Genomic DNA, 18,286 nt, shown 5'->3' on the forward strand with positions numbered 1-18,286 from the left:
AATCTCTTCTACTACTCTCAACCAACCAGGCAATAGGAACCATAAAGCAGTGCTGAATAGTCTATTTTATAATACTGTATATGGGTCAAAATAGAAACCTTATACATGAAGGCCCCTTACTTTAAACAATGAAGTTTGGTGACCTTATGGTGACCAAGAACAGTTTTTTAAATTGAAATTTCTATTGAGATAATTGTAGGTTCACACATAGTTATAAGAAATAATACAGAGAGATCCCTTGTAAACTTTTTCCAGTTTTCCTTAACGGTAAAATTCTGCAAAACCATGGTATAATATCATAATCAGGATAGTGACATTGATACGATCCATTGCTTTTATTTAGATTTGCCTAGTTTTATTTGTACTCATTTGTGTGTGTATTAAATTCTATACAATATTATCATCTGTATAGGTTCATTTACCCACCAAGATACTAAAAAGTTTCAAAACTGCAAGTGTCCCTCATGTTACCCTAATGCAGTATAATTCTATTAGATCCCTACGTTTGTGTTCTTATTGTCATATAGTTTATATCAAGTTTTTGCATTTTATAAGAAATGCTATAATGTTAATAAATAGAATGTGACAATTTAAGGGTACATATTAAACTCTCTAGAGTAAGTATTAAAACATAAAATAAAGATATAGCTAACCAGTCATTAGATGAATTGAAATGGATTACTACAAAATATTTGATAAACTGAAATCAATCAATCAATAAAGGGAGGATGTGGGGAACAAAACCCAGATGGGATAAACAGGAAACAAAGAAAAAAGTACACCTAAGTGCAACCATATCAATAAATATATTAAATGTAGATGGACTGGAGGATAGAGACTCTGAGAATGGATAAAGAAGCAAGACTCAACTATACATAGTTATAAGAAATACACCTCAACTATAAAAACAGAGATTATTTGAAAGTAAAGGGTGGTGGGAATGATATACCATACAAGTACTAAGCATAAGAAAGCTTGCATGACTACATTATAAGACAAAATAGACTTCAAGACAAAGAGTATTAGCAGAGATAAAGAGGAAGATTTAACAGTAATAAAATAGGCACTTCATCAAGGAGACATAACAATCCTAAAGTGAATGTAGTCAACAATAGAGCTCCAAAGTACAGAATTGACAGAGCTAAAGAGAGAAACACATAAGTCCACAATCATAGAAATTTTAAGATCCCTTTCTTAGTAATAGATAGAAATATGTATGTATGTGTATATATATGCATATATATAAATCAGTCTGTAGACTTAAATAATACTATCAACAATCTTGACCCAATTAACATTAATAGAACACTGCACTTAACAACTGGAAAATACATGCAAAACAAGAATTCTTGCAGAATAAACACAAAGAAGTTTATCAGATATAGACCTTATTCTGGGCCTTCAAATGAGTCTCAATAAATTTCAAAAGATTGAAGAGTATGTTCACTGATCACATACAAATTAAATTAGACGTCAGTAAGATATGTATTTTTTATATATAAGTAAGACATCTTTCTAAAAAACATCTCTAATATTTGGATACTGAAAAACACACCTAATAACCCATGGGTGCAAGAACAAATCACAAGGGAAGTTAGAAAAGATTTCAAACTAAATGAAAATTTAAAGAACAACATACCAAAATATACGAGACACAACAAAAATAGTGCTTAGAGGAAATTTTATAGCTTTAAATGTGTATTTTAGAGAAGGATTTAAAAACGATGATCTTGTTTCCACCAAAAAAATTTTAGAAAAAGTAGAACTAACTAAAACCAAAATAAAAAGTAGAAAAAGTAGAACAAACTAAACCTAAAGAAAGGAAAAAAAGAACAGAAACCAATGAAATAAAAAAACAACAACAAACAATAGAGAAAATCAATAAAGCCTACAGCTAATTTAAAAAAAAATGAATAAAACTGTTAATAACTTAGTGAGACTGATGGGGGAAAGGGAAGAAACAACAAATTGTGCTACATGAAAGAAGCCAATCTGAAAGGTTTATATACGTATGATTCTAAGTATATGACATTCTGGAAAGGCCAAAACTATGGAGACAGTAAAAAGATCAGTGATTGCCAGGGAATCAGGGGAAAGAAGGAAGGATGAAGAGGTGGAGCACAGATTTTTATGGCAGTGAAGCTACTCTGGATGATACTGTAACGGTGAATACATGTCATTACACATTTTTCAAAACACACAGAATCTACAACACACAGAATGAACCCTAATGTAAATGATGGGCTTTACTTAATAATAATAATATATCAATATTGGCCCATCAATTCTAACAATTGTACCACACTACTGGAGATATTAAAATAGGGAAAACTGGGTGGGGGTGAGCAGCAATATGGGAACTTTTTGTACTTTCTGTTCACTTCTGGATAAACCTAAACCCGTTTAAAAAGTAATAAAGTCTATTATTAAAAAAAACAAATTTCAAGTATATAACATACAGCATTCCTAAACAACATTCCCATGCTGTACATTATATCTCCAGAATTTATTCACCTTATAACAGAAAGTTTGTACCCTTGTACCAATACCTTCCATTTTCCCCACTTCCCAGTGTCTGGTAACTGCCATTCTAATCTGTTTTGAGTTCAATGTTTTTAGATTCCACATGTAAGTGAGATAATACAGTATTTGTCTTTCTCTGAGTTATTTTACTGAGCATAATATTCTCCAGGGTCATCTATGTTGTCACAGATGGCAGGGTTTCCTTTTTTATGGTTGAATAATATTCCATTGTGTATATATATCACATTTTTTAATCTATTCATCCATTGATGGACACAGGTTGCTTCCATGTCTTAGCTATTGTGAACAATGTTGCAATGAACATGGGAGCTCAGATATCTCTTCAAGATCCTGAGTTCATTTTTTTCTTTTTTTGGATTTATACCCAGTAGTGGGATTGTTGGATTGTAATGTAGTTTTAATTTTTTGGAGGAACTCCATACTATTTACCATAATGACTGCACCAGTCTTACTTTTTCCTGATATTGAACCACCTTCTGCTATTAGGCATAACTCTAGTTTTCATCAATGAGCATATATTCTTTAGAGATACTGAACAAAAATCTGTTTGATAACATGCATTTTTAACTAATTGGAGGATCACTGTTAAAAATGATTTGAAAACTTTATTGGATGATAGATTTTTTAAATTATATTGTTAAAATATTAAAATGTATCAGCGTCATCAATATATATTTCTTTTTGAGAAACTTAATGCATATAGTTTTCCTCTACCAGTGCTTAAGAGGCTTTTCATATGGTATTAAATTTAATCTCTGGTTTATCATGTTTCTGAACATTATGACAAGTATTTTCTATATTTTATGTAAAAATATTGACTCCTTTTAATGATATTGAAATATGATTTCAACATTATGTCTTTTCTTAGCTATACTAATAAAGTGTACATTTGCTGCTAAAGACTTTTTGGGGAAAATTAATATAAAGAGAAAGAAATATACTTATATGAAATTCTATTTAATTGTTCCTTTGAAAATATGGCATAGGTTGTGTGTTCCTAGGATTTTATTTAAATCAAATGGTTCCTTTGATATTACAATTTGCTTGATTTTTCTATATTTGGTCATGAAATTAGTTTTCCATCATTGTTTTCCTTCTTATTATGTTAGCAATTTTGGACATAAATTATTTTGAGAATTCCCACAATTTATTACCGAGAAATTGTACATTATAAACGGTGGCTCTGCCACTTTCAAGCTGTATAACCTTGGGCGAGTTACCCAGCACTATCTGTAAAATGACGATGATGACAGTGGTGATGGTGATAATTGTAACACCTACCTATATGGCTGTTGTTAAGGGTGAATGAGATAAAAAGCCTGACAGCCCAAAGCACAATGACTGGCTCACGAATGTTTGCTCATATTTTAATAAATCCAGCCAGTCACTAAATCCAATTGACTCCATCTAAATATTATTCAAGTGCCACTCCCTACTCTTCATTCCCAGTCTTTGCCTTGGATTATTTTCTCTCATCTGGACCGTAACAATATCTTCTAAACTTATCTCCCTGTTTCTAATCTCTTTCTCCTTCAATTCACATAGGAGTGATCTTTCTAAAATACAATCTGATTTTTCATTCCCCTGGTGAAAATGTTTTGCTAGCTCCCATTGCATATAACAGCATCCCAAATTTCCTTCATTCCCATACATCTTCCCAAATGTTATAAATGTTTCCTCTGTTGGGACCGTCTTCCCCATCTTTCTTCTTGAAGAATTTATACTCATTCCCCATATTTTACCTTATTTTATCTGCAATAAGGATATCACCTAATGTGAATGGCAGATTTTATTCCAGACTCTTATTCTGTACTTTAGAAAAATCTTCGATTGACATATAATTTACATACATGAAATGCCCCACTGTATTCTATGTATCATCAATGGCTGTTTTCATGCTACAGTGGCAGAGTTAAGTAGTTGCTACAGAGACCACAGAGCCTAAAATATTTATTATCTGGCCCTTTATAGAAAAAGTTTCCCAACTCTTGCTCTAAAGTAATTGTTCTTAAATTTTATCATGCATCAAAACAACAGAAAGATTGTTGTGCCATACCTCAAGTTTCTGATTCAGTTAGGTCTGCAGGGAAGCCAGAGAATTTCATCTCTAACAAGATCTCAGGTGCTGCTGCTGGTGATCTGACTACACTTTGAGGACCACTCTTTTAGAGATTACATTGTATACTTTTAATTTATTACAGTCTTACATCGTATTTCCTTCCCACCTTTTGTGCTCTTGCTCTTACATATTTTACTTTTTATATGCTCTTAACTCTATTGTGCATTATTATTGTGGGTTTTTTTAAAAAGATTTTATTGGGGAAGGGGAACAGGACTTTATTGGGGAATAGTGTGTACTTCCAGCACTTTTTTCCAAGTCAAGTTGTTGTCCTTTCAATCTTAGCCGTGGAGGGTGCCGTTCAGCTTCAAGTTTTTGTCCTTTCAGTCTTAGTTGTGGAGGGCGCAGCTCAGCTCAAGGTGCTGTGTTCAATCTTAGTTGCAGGGGGCGCTGCCCACCATCCCTTGTGGGACTTGAGGAGTTGAACCGGCAACCTTGTGGTTGAGAGCCCACTGGCCCATGTGGGAATTGAACGCGCAGCCTTCGGAGTTAGGAGCACGGAGCTCCAACCGCCTGAGCCACTGGGACGGCCCCTATTATTGTTTTTTTAAACAGGTCATAATTTTGTGTGTGTGTGTGTGTGAATTATCACACAGTACAATTGACTTTCTATGGTGGACAGTTCTACAAGTTTTAATTTATGTATGGATTATTTTAACTGCCACCACAATGACTCCCTCTGTTGAATCTGGTGGAAAAGACGAGCATGAACAAATGGGGAACTTAATCATAGAGATGGAAAGTATAAAAAAGAATCAAAAGGAAATGCTAGAAATAAAAAACAAATATCAAAATTTGGTGGACACATGGTGTTGAGTAAAGCTGACTTTGGTATTGTGCAAAGATAAATTTTATACTAGTTTGTAATTTTTCATGTTTTCGGTTATTTTTCTTTATTCACCCACCTACATGTTGACTTCCAATTTGCTATTTATTGCTTCTAATGTTTGTCTTGTATGATTTCTTAACTGTATTTTTTGAATACTTTACTCTTGAATCTTCCAACTGGAAAAAGGTTTAACAAAAATTATTTTCTCTTTCACAGTGCCACTTTGTTTTTCATGTCTGTTCCTTTGGACTTTATTATCTAATCATTTTCCAGATAGTAGATTATATAGGTAGCCTTTTTCAAATAGTAATTTTTTATGGTCTTTCTTTGATGAGTTTGTTTGCTAGTTTATGATCCCCTAGTTATTTTAGGGAACTGCAGTGAGGAAATCTTGTAGGTTCCCAGACACTTGGCAGCTGTTGTGCCCCCACCCCCACCCCCTTATTAAATTCTGAAAGTTATAAGAACAGTGGAAAAACAGCCTAGAGGTGGGGTTCAGTAGCTCCTAAACTTGCCATTCTGATTATAATAAAGGATCAGCCTGCTAGAAAAGTGATCAAATTTCTTTTCGCTCCCAGCTCCAGGTTAATAAGCAGTAGAGTTATACAAACATCAATCCATTTGACCCCCATAACCCTGGGTGCCTTCTGTGGTATTTCTCATCCTATTTTAATACAGGCTAAAAACTGTTTTTCAATTTGTAATGTAAAAGTTTTATTGTCATCTATGTTGTTATCCTGCCCTTATTTATTTGTTTAAGTATCTCTCTTGCCTGTTTTTCTTTGATAAAGTGTGTCATAAAGTATTGTGAAAGCTGTTTACTTTGAGTTACAATTTATTGAGAAGTAGAAAAAAGGTTGTTCTGTACTTTCCAGGTGTTCTATAATCGTCTTTTATGTCTATGAAGTATCCTGTGTAAATTGTTTCTTCTAAGTTTGGTCTGCAAATGTTTTTTCAAATAAACTGTACCAGAATTCATCACACCATTTTGCTATGGAAATACTGGTATACATCTCTCAACATAGCATTCATGATTTATTCCTTAATTCTAGAGTAATGCTGAAAGTAGTATATTTTCTTATCTGGCTATGATTATACCTGTTGTTTTGTGAGGAAGGCAGAGTGAGACATTATCTCATTTTCCAGATGACAAAGGTGAGATATGGACAGAGATGATTAAATGAGGTAACACATGAGAAAGTATCTGTGACAAAGCCCAGTATGCAAGTACATGTGTGTACATATATACATACACAGACATACACATATATACACATACCATTTTTCTTTGCAATGAGGGTGAGGGCAATGATTTTTCTCTGTAAAGAATATATTTGCTATAATATACACCTGAAATTAATATAAAATAATACTGAATGTCAACTGTAACTGAGAAAACTAAAAAGGAGAGAGAAAGGTGAAGGGGAGTAAGAGGTTCAAATTTCCAGGTATAAAAGAAGTAAGTCATAGGGATGTAATGTACAGCATAGGGAATATAGTCAATAATATTGTGATAGCGTGATACAGTGTCAGAGATGGTAGCTGGACTTATCATGGTGATCACTTCTTTAGGTACACTCATATACATGTTGAATAACTATTGTGTACACCAGAAACTAATATATTATTGTATGTTAGCTATATTTTAATTAAAAATCTTTAAAAAATAAATACAAACAAAAAACAAAAGAATATATTTATTTACTATTATAAAGCAAATTAGTGGAAGATCTAAAATTAAAGCCTCTTAACTTCTAGTCATGTATAGTCTTTCTAGTAAGCTCTATTCAGATGACATTTCCATATCTGGTTATTAGCTTTTCACATTCATGACAAACTAATATATACTATAGTAGTTCAATTTTTTAAATACAATTTTCTTAAGCTTTCTTTTCTCTGTATATTTTTCCTGGCATTACATACCATTTGACTTCTTTCTGAGATCTCTTTCCCTGAGCAGTAAGAGCCTTGGGCCAAATTCTGGTCTCGGTGGAGTTTGGCTTTGGTTTCCTTCTACTTTTTCTTCTGGTTCTTCTCCTACTTCTTATGTGACAATTTATATTCCATAAAAATCAGCTGATGGGCAGCAACAGCAGGTAGAGGAATCTGATTTGGACAGTGAACTATGAGTCAGAGACTAGGAATGCCACAGAAAAAAAGGCCTTCAAGCAATTAGGAACTGGGAGAACCAAAGGAGTTGAGCAATCTGAAAGAGGCAAAGGGTTAACAACTTGGAGTTTGACAGGCAGTGAGGGAGCAGGGCAGAGCAGGCCTAACAAGTATATGGAACCAGCAGCAGGGAAAAAATGCTTTGCACCTTTAATCACTCTTTATTTCTCTTACTATGGCGAATTCCAGTCCAATATGACACTGGCCTATCAGTAATAACAACTGCGACATTGGCTGGCTGACCAGTCAATCTGGAGTGAGGCGTGATCACAGTTCTTTTGGCAGAAAGGTTTTCTCTACTCTGGTTGTTAAATTGGATGCAATTACATTAATTCACACCAAAGAAAGAGAAACTTATTACAGCTCTCAAAAATAGTATGTTTTGAGGACAGAGCCAAAGCAACACTTCTCCAACTATATTCTATGGCATACTCACTCCTGCATGTTAGTTCAATGCTCCAGATGAAAACAGGATTCAGTGGTCAAACACTCGGGGAAATGCTGCATGACCCTCTTACTAGAAACATTAGCCTATTACAAGTCCTGAGAAGTCTTACAGTAAGTACATAAACTCATTTGATTTTATTTAATTTACTTTTATAGTTAGTGCTTTTAGTGTCCTGCTCAATAAATCTTTATATACCCCAAGATTATAAAGATATTTTTCCTTTATTTTTTTCTAGCTTTCTGGTTCTGAGTTTCACGTTTAGATCTATGACCCATGTCTATTTAATTTTCTGTATGGAGTGAAAAAGATGGGAAGTTTCTTTTTTGTCCACAAGAAAATCCATTTGTTCCAGCAATGTGTTTAAAAAGACTACCCTTTTCCCATTGAAGTGACTTGGCACCTTGATCAAAAATCAATTGACTTCATATGTGTGGGTCTATTTCTGGATGCTCTGTTCTGTTGCACATATATATTTGTCTATCCTTAGGGCAATATTTGATTATTGTAGCTTTACAGCTCCTTTTTAAGATTGTTTTAGCCATTCTTTATCAGTTGCATTTCCAGATAAATTCTAGAATCACTTGACAATTTCTTCAAAAATGCCTGCTTGAATTTTGATAGGGATTACATTGGATATATAGCTTAATTTAGGGAGAATTGGTGTCTTAACAATTTTGAATTTTATACTCCCTGATCATGATATATACACTGTCATTTTTATTTCAGTCAAAGAAGTTCTTGCCTTCATAGAACTTGTGTTCTTGCGGGAAATACTATATATATTTTAGATATCTATAGAAAATAAATTAAATATATATATTGAAATAATGCCAGGTAGTTATTGAAAAACAAAGTATATCAGGGTAAAGGAAAACTACAGTGGATGTGGGGATGCGGTGTCTCTGAGGAAGTGGCATTTGAGTAGAGATCTGAACGAACGGAGGGAAGAAACAGTGTAGGGGAGGCGCTCTCCAGGCAGCAGAAGCCTGCAGGCAGAAACAAGTTTGATGTGTTCCTAGGAACCTGGAGCAAACGGACTCAGGAGAAGCATGCTAGGCATGATGCTAAACAAACGGTCAGAAGTTGATCATGCAGGCTTTGTCGGGCAAGGGCAAGGGTTTGGGTGTAGAGGCAGCTACTGGAGGTTAAGATTCCGCCAGTACACACCGGCATGGTGTTTTTACAACACTGAAGTATTTCAATCCTTTAGGAAACAGCTGTTCCCATGGTTACAGTCTCCCCTTCCATGTTGGCTCCTTTCCTCACCCCCATCCCCTCACCCCATGAACTAACAACTAAATAAGCAGCCTGGCCCAGCAGAGGCTATTGAGTTGGGGAAGTTACTCAGCTCAGGAACCTAAAATCATTGAAATTTATCAATCTAAAGGATGAGTAAAGGTTTCACTTCATTATAGTCCTAGAGCCTGCTAGGATAGTGTGTCTTAGGCTTCCATCCCATCAAGAGTCAGATGGGGCCCAGTACCACCATCTGGGCTCCTGGGCTCAGTCCAGCAGGAACAAGAAGCAGGCTAGAGAAATAGACTGAATGTCCCTGAGGTCTGACATGAAGATAGAGGAAAGAGGAAATCCAGTGTATTTCTACATAAACAATCTGTCTCCTCAGCACTTCCTAAGTGATTTAAAAGGCTACTGGCCAACTAGCCAGCCTTTATAACTTTTGTATATTAACCACATCAAACTTTGTTTCTATATTCAAAGCTATAAATTTGTCCTGTTCTGGGAGTTGTTTTTTTTTTTTTTTTTTAAATACATTGTGGCAAAAGGGAAATAGAAAACATCAACCTTTCGAACACCAAATGCAACCTTAACATTCTAATCATAGCTGCACTCAGTAAAGTCAATGCTTGTGCAACAATGCTTGTGTAGTTCCTGGAATCCTAATCTCCACATAGAAGTATAGCAACTGAAATACAACCATTCTGACTTCTTATATGAAATTAATTTTATACATGTTAGTACTAGAAACTTAGTCTGGAAAATTACTGTATATGTCAAAATCTTAAAAACAGATTTCTCCAAAGTTGCATGAAATTTCTAAGGCTGTTTGCTATTTCCATCCATTTCACAAAATTCCTCCTCTTTGAAAATACATTCTGCTGCTCTCAAATCTAGGATTCCAACATTTTATTACACAGTATTAAAGTTCTACTTTATTCTCATTTATTTAATTTATTTGAACATCAAAACCTTCAGTTTAATTACCTGAGAGGCTACTAAATATTTGCTAACATAAACTTGTAACATGAACCTAAATTAAAGGAAAAACATCTGGAAAGAACATCAGGGAGAAATCTAAGCACTACGTAGAAATAATCAATCTCTGGGCAACAGATATCTATTCACTCACTTTTACTTTCTGATGGTAAACAACTTCCCTCAACACAGATAATATATTAAAAAATCATCTTATGCAAGCAGTAGAATATTTGCTAAAAAACTTCGTGGCTTTCCTTTTCATTTTTTTATCATAAAACTACTTGTGAAAAGCCAAAGCTTTCTTTTAAGTAGGTCTAGCACACAAGATTTAGGGCCAGGCAGGACTTTAATTTAATCTTAGATGGCAATTATTCCTACAATCCCTTTTCCATTCAAATATCATAATTTTAAAAATAAAACTACTTACACCACAGAAAGCTGAGTCTGGACAGACAGCATGAAACTATCAGCAGCCACCCATTTCCTCACAGACTAAACTTTGTTCCCTTGCGGGCTGTTTCTGGATCAGGTTCACACTGATACACATTGACTCTGGCCTTGGAAGCTACCACCCCATGAGGGAGGTGGGAGGGTTTGTTAATTTAACTCCTGCTTGATAACCACTATCAGCAACGTCTTAAAGGTTGATTTCAGTGCATTTAAAGGGACAAATGGGAGGAAGATTATAGGGAAAGCCTGAAAAATCTCAATAATCCCTGATGGCTGGGCTTTAGTTTTAGAGGGGATTTCATTCTCATATGTTCCTGGGGAGGAAAACTAAATACATACATATATATATATATATATATATATATATATATATATACACACACACACACACACACACACACACACATATATACATATACATATATGTATGTATGTACATATATATGTATGTATATATATGTATGTATATGTATTTCTCTGAGCTTCAAAAATTTTGCTTTCTTCCTTTGGTAAAAGTTCTCCCTCCTCCTCTGAATCTATACATTCAGCAAATGGCAAAAGCAGCCAGAAAGCTGCTTCTCTACTGTAGTCCCCCATTAACCCCGACCCTCACTAGTTAGGAAAATAATACCAAGTTCTTGTTAAACTTAGTGCTTTCTATCATTGAAACCACCTGCTGATCTAATGTAAAGTGAAAACTTGGATCCCAAATTCTGTTCTTTGCAAGACAAAATGTTATGCTGCTTCATCCCCTTCCACATCCGTAAATTCTTTCCCTTCTGAGCTACTATATTTCTGTAATTTGTAGCATTTGCCTTCAAAGCAGAAACCATTTATTATGTACTTAATGCACTATCACTTTATTATCTCATACTGTCCTCGGCATGACTTTTGGGATCATCTTCAGTTGTTCTTTGTCTGATTCTCCGTATCCAGTTTAGCTCCTCCAATATCCTGGTGATCCTGTAATAAGGATCTGTAATAAGCACTGGGGGAGGCAGACGAATGGTGGCACCCAGAAGCTGTGCATGCCCTCCCTAAATCACCAGAATCTGTGAACCTGCTATCTTGCATGGCCAAAGGGACTTTGCAGATGCCATTAAGGTTAAGGATTTTGAGATGGGGAGATTATCCCGATGGGTCCAATATAATCCCATGAATCCTCTAAAAGCGTGAACGTTTCCAGGCTGTGGTCAGAGACAGGCGAAGTGAGGACGTGACTTGTGCTGGCTTTGAAGATGGAGGGAGGAGCTGCTACAAGTTGGAAAAGGCAAGGAAACAGATTCTCCCCTGGATTCTCCAGAAAGGGATGCAGCCCTGATGACACATTGCTTTTGGCCTACTGAAATCCATCTTGGATTTTTAACCTACAGATTGTAAGGTAATACATTTGCATTGTTTTAAGCCACTAAATTTGTGATAATTTTGGTATAGAAGCAATAGAAAAACAATACAGGTACTTTAATTTCAAAATGTCCCTTTGAAAATATAAAACCCAGAACTGAATAAAATACTCCAAATAAGGTCTGATGAAGAAAAAAATAATTGTGTAACTATCAAGATCCTTAATGTGAATGCTATAATTTTATAAATGCAACTAAAGATTGTATTAGATTTTGAATGCATTATACTCTTAAATTAGTGGACTCCTAAGTTTTTGTCATACAAACTATATCAAACCAGATCCATGACTCTATCCTCATTCTTTTTTCAACTAATTTTGGAGATGAAATGCAGAGCTTTACATTCAATTCTTTTCTATTCCACCTTATTGGTTTTAGCCCATCTTTCCAAACTATTAAGATAATTTGGGGTCATGCCTGTGTACTCTGTCATAGGAAGTATCCTTTTTAAGCCTAACTGCATTTACTTAATGTCCATGTATTCATCAAGTTTTAGTAAATACATATGGAGCAGTCAAGATCAAGAAAAGAGTTCTGAAACAGAGAACAGAGTTCTGTTTTTAGAGACTTTCGGTTTAACATTGATCTATGAATCACTTTAGGTACACAAGTTTGATCAGCTACAAAATCACCTACTCTCGTATAGCTTACCTTTTTTTAACTACTTGAATATATCAAATAAGAATAACTCCTCAAATATACAAAATTTATCAAATAAGAATAAAGTGCCTTAATAAATAAAGATATGACTATGGCATCCCAATCCTCTAGAACTCTTACTTACTTAAGTGGTTAGTTTGATATGAGCAGGTTTTTGGGTTGTTGGTGTTTGTTTTTTTTCCCATAATTTGGTGCTGTCTCTTAGTGGTTATCATTTTCTATTTATAAACTATTAATTAATTATTCTTTCTAGAAGTCTACTTGAAATTTAAAGGAAGTTTATTCAATTGTAGAAAGTGGCAATGATCTCTGTCTCAAAAGAGGAGACACAAGTGGAGGGGAAAGAGGGGGGACACAAAGAAAGAAGGTATGATGGGAGGAACGAGCGAGACACGAGCATACCCTCAGGAGAGTATGTAAACCACACTGGTCAGAGCAGCAGTGGTTGTTGGAAACTAGTGTGAAATGAGTTGAAACATAAGATGTAAAGTCTTGAAAACGGTACACGAAAATGGTAATTTTAAATTAATGAATTCGAAAATAGGAAAATCCGAGAGATTTTAAAGCAAGAAAACAGAATAGTAAGAAGAATATTTTAATAACCTAACTGAAAAATGGGCAAAGTATATGAACTGTGCACAGAAGACGAAATATAAATGGCTCTTAAATATATGAAAAGACATTACACCACACTCACTATAAGAGAAATGCAAATTAAAAGTACAATGACATAACTTTAATCTATATTTTAACTTATCAAAGTGACAAAATTCAAAAGTCTCATAAGACACAATATTGGTGAGATTACAGGAAAATAACGGAGGATAAATTGGGAGGACCCCTCTGGAAAGCAAATTGGCAATCACATTATGAATGCACATACCCTTTTAACGAAGCAAAAACTAAAAACCTACACATGTGAAATGACACACGGCCATGGATATTCATTGTTTGCGAAAGATGCCAATCAGTAGGGCATTAGTCAATCAAATTACAGTACAGATACACAATGAGATGCTGGAATGAAAACATAAGCAACTTTGTGTTACTGATAAAGAATGATCGAGCAATATTAAGTTTTAAAAAGTAAGGTAAGAGTAGTATATTTAGAATGTAATGGTGTGTGTGTGTAGAGAATGTGGAAGACTATGCAAGAAACAAGAAACAGCGGGTTGAGTCTAGAAAAGGGACTGCATAGCTATGGTTCAGAGGTGGAAAACAGACTTATATATCCTTATGTCCTTTTTGAATTTTTACCAAAGCTGGTTATACCTACTTAAAAATAAATAGATATGCTAAATGGCAATGTGGCATCCTGGAATACAAAAAGTACAGTAGTGGAAAATCTGGTGAAAACTGAATCAATGAGTTTAGTTAATAATCATGTACCAATATTAACTTTTTAATTTTGACAATTGAGCCATGTTTATATAAGATGTTAACATCAGGAGAAACTGGTGAAGGTACTGTTTTTGCAAACCTAAAATTATTTCCCAAATAAAAATCTTATTAAAACAATAAAAAATATTTGCAAACTTTTTTGTAAACCTAAAATTATTTCCCAAATAAAAAGCTTATTAAAACAATAAAAAATATATAAAAGTTATTAGGGTAGCTATGGTAGAAATAGCTTGGAGAGAGAGATTAGAACCAAAGAGGCCAGATGTGAAACTGGGAGTAACCTTGGAATGAGGTGACAAGGGTCTCAATAGGGTAAAAGTCATGAAAATACAATGAAAAGAACTAATATATATATATATACATATATATATATATATATATATATGAGATATATTTCCACAGAAAAAAAAACAACAAAAAAAATTTGTAACAGCAGAGAGCAGAGATAAGAACAGTGATACCAGTGACCAAAAATGAAAATTAGAAGAGGAAGATGGTTTAAAGGGGAATGAGATTCATTTCATTCATTAATTCAATAATTATTTGTTGGTCCCTGCTATGCTAGACTCTGCAAGGCACTGGGATGTGGGAGTGAGTTTATAAATGCCAAATATGAAGGGACGCTAACGTGTCCTAGTTGATTTGTCCCAAAGGCATCTGGATATTACAAGCTGAGAGTTCAGGTGAACGGAGAGAACTGGAATAGCTAAGAAAGGTGATATAGAATGAGGGAGGAGAAGCTAAAACTCAACTGGGGACAGAAACACAATCAGGGAAAGAGAGGAGTAGCAAAGAAGACAGGGAAGGAATGGCCAAAGCATTTTGAAAAGAAACAGGATAGGGAAATTTTCCTGGAAACCAAGATAAAATAAAGATCAAAGAATAAGGGTTTCATCAAATGCACTGTCCAAGAAATGATATGCAAAAGACCAGAAGACAGTTGGTTAAAAATAGATCATTGATGGCGGGGGAGGTGACTTGAGAGACCTTTATACTTTCAGTAAAGTTTAAATGGAACTCCAACCACAAAAGTCAAAATTTTCTTACAAGGAAGCACTTCTGATTTAAAGGTCTTTGGGAAATGGGATTCCATTTATTGTCATGCTTCCGAAAGCATGACGATCCTGCATCTGAAGCCACAGGATGGATCTTCATGCAGCATCAGCTTTGTCTGGAGGAAAATATATTGAAACAGGAGAAGAATGCAAAATTTGCATGAGCTTTTAAGATAAATCCTGAAATTGAAAGTATAGAATGTCTTTATAGGAGGTGACCTTGCTTCTTCTTGGGCTACAAATTCTCTCTCCACTCCTATAAAGGTGTACTTGGGTAGAAATCATAATGGTCAGCTAGGCTGTAATGTGGGCTTGCTATTAAAACACAGGATACCTATAATTTAAACTTTATGAACTATGGCCTTGCATGGCAAATTACAATAAATACTTTATATCTAAAGAAGAAAAATGAAGAAAATCTTGAATTTATCATATTTCCCACTAGTTGCTATTGCTATTTATGTAACCATATATTATTTATCCTTTATATCTGTAGCTAGAGCTTAGCTACACACTTACAGGAAAGTCAGTGTCAACTATACTGAGATACTTAATCAATGCTATTTGAGACTGATGAATATATACTAAGTACCAACCAATTCTATACACACACACATAATGTATATACATATACTTGGGTGGTGTGTGCGCATATACACAAATTAATATATATGTGTATACAGTAGTCCCCCCTTAGCTGCCATTTTGCTTTCCATGGTTTCAGTTACCCACAATCAACTGTGGTTCAAAAATATTACATGGAAAATTCCAGAAATAAACAATTCATAAGCTTTAAGTTGCGCGCCATTCTGAGTAACATGATGAAATCTCGCCCCTTCCCACTCCATCCTGCCCAGGATGTGAATCATTCCTTCATCTACAGTATCCATGCTGTACAGCTACCCACACGTTAGTCACTTAGTAGCTATCTGGGTTATCATATCGACTATCTCAGTAATGAATTGCTTGTGTTCCAGTAACCCTTATTTTACTTAATAATAGCCCCAAAATGCAAGAGCAGTGATGCTGGCAATTCAAATATGCCAAAGAGAAACTGTAAAGTGCTTCCTTTGAATGAAAAGGTAAGTACAGTACAATAAGATATTTAGAGAGAGAGACCACATTCACATAACTTTAATTACAGTATATTGTTATAATTATTCTGTTTTATTATTAGTTAGTGTTGTTAATCTCTTACTGTGCCTTATTTATAAATTAAACTTTATCACAGGTATGCATGTATAGGAAAAAAGTATACAGCAGGACTTTGAATAACATCATTCCATTCAACGTTGTTTCATTATAACGTTGATAAGATGCCATAGAAACTTAACTCTTGTTTAAATCAATTAGCCTATGGTGAAATTAGTTTCCTTATACATCATTTCATTTAAAGTTGACAACATTATTGACAACAATAAGTGAGAACTTATTATACCGAGGGTGCTAAAAAAATGATTACAAGTGGACACTTCGGTCAATGTTGCTCAAGCAGTAGTTCGCCATAATCAGAAGTGTCCGGATGCTGATGGTAACCACTTTGAGCACCTCTTATAATTGCAGAAGTCAAATGTGACTTGTATTCATCTTTTGTTATCAGTATATGTTAACTATTACAATTTTAATACAGTTTTTTCCTTTTTAAAAATGTGTATACATTTTTTGGCACCCTCTGTGTATAGGTTTGATACTATCTGTGGTTTCAAGCATGCACTGGGGAGGTCTTAGAATATACCCCCCAAGAGATAAGGGGGCAGATTACTGTATATGCATGTATATGAACACACACATAATGTAAACATAAGTGTTTATACAAGAATTGGTGACTGTGCTTCACATTCTAATTTATATGAAGACAAGTGAAATCCTGACATGTGCACTGCACAGTGTACTAGTAAAATGGAAACAGTTTTTCATACATAATTCTCTGCCAAGTAAAGTAAGATACTACTTTAGCATTAGGTCTTCATAAACCAGGCTAAGCATAAATTTGAAAGCTTTGCGCTGATATTCTCCATCTAATTTTAAACAGTCCTCAGTCTATAAGGCAATACTTGCACCAAGTAAAGATTTATTTTATATCTTTTATATCTCTAAGCCATTAGAGGAGTAATGTATAGGAGCTTATTGAAAATGTCATGGGAAAGATATGTAGGGTTAATAATTTTTCTAAAATTGACTCTAGTCTAGTCTGATATCATCGAACTAGAGGTATTAATATAATCACTTATTATCCTAATGTACTTCCGATAGAAATTTTTACTGTTTAAAGAAAACCAATGTTACCAATAGTCAAAACATAACGTCTTCTTTTCTAAATGTTTGGGTTTCTAAACTAAAAGTTCTACAGTAAATAGCTCTCATTACTGCATCTTGTATATATTGTCTGAAAGAACCTCTTGAGGCTAAGAAACAAAAAGCTAATGCAACATTCAACCTGGAAGACAGAATTACAGCTCTCACAGCATTTCATTCAGCCTAGGGTGTTGGCTTTCACAATTAATAACAACTAAGGGGACATGTTACCACTTCTTAACATTGTGGATTGTCCGCAACTCTCTGCTGTCACATTTTAAAGGAATTTTGACATTATTGTGTTTGGAGAAAGTAAATCTGAATTGATATCCTAGGGGATCATAAATTATTTCCTTTTTCTACTTGACTTTCATAATCATGAGATTGGTAGAATTCTCAATGATTCCCTTTTTGTCTTATATATTCAGGGAATATTAATTGATATAAGCACTTTGGGTGTGAGTTAAATGGAATTATTAAGACCAGCATGCAATTCGGTATTACCTAGAAAAGGTGAAGAAGGCTGTTCCTAAAACCAGCAGTTTAACTCCCAGGCACACACCCTAGCAGAGCTCCCAACTACTGTGCCATAGTACCTGAGTTTGCAACAAATGGGCTATAGGTATGCCCAGATATGGCTCTCCTCGACCCTCCAGCCAAGCAGAAGCCCCCAAGCCAGAGACACAGCTTCTTTAA

At 34.6% G+C, this 18,286-nt stretch overlaps 1 protein-coding gene across 5 annotated transcripts in view; it reads right to left on the reverse strand.

Annotated features, from left to right (window-relative positions):
* Positions 1-18,286, reverse strand: part of MAP3K13 (mitogen-activated protein kinase kinase kinase 13) — a 140,082-nt gene that overhangs the window by 100,268 nt on the left and 21,528 nt on the right. The window contains exons 1-2 of one of the 5 annotated variants that reach the window (XM_033126542.1): positions 10,754-10,838; positions 7,416-7,598 (exon numbers count right to left, since the gene is read on the reverse strand). The exons of 3 other annotated variants lie outside the window; for them this stretch is intronic. The gene's annotated coding sequence lies outside the window, so the exon portion shown is untranslated. Of the gene's footprint in view, positions 1-7,415; positions 7,599-10,753; positions 10,887-18,286 lie in introns of those variants that run through there. One more of the 5 variants, XM_033126522.1, reaches the window with a different exon arrangement.

This window comes from Rhinolophus ferrumequinum, chromosome 2 (assembly GCF_004115265.2).
Source record: "Rhinolophus ferrumequinum isolate MPI-CBG mRhiFer1 chromosome 2, mRhiFer1_v1.p, whole genome shotgun sequence".
Lineage (NCBI taxonomy): Eukaryota > Metazoa > Chordata > Mammalia > Chiroptera > Rhinolophidae > Rhinolophus > Rhinolophus ferrumequinum.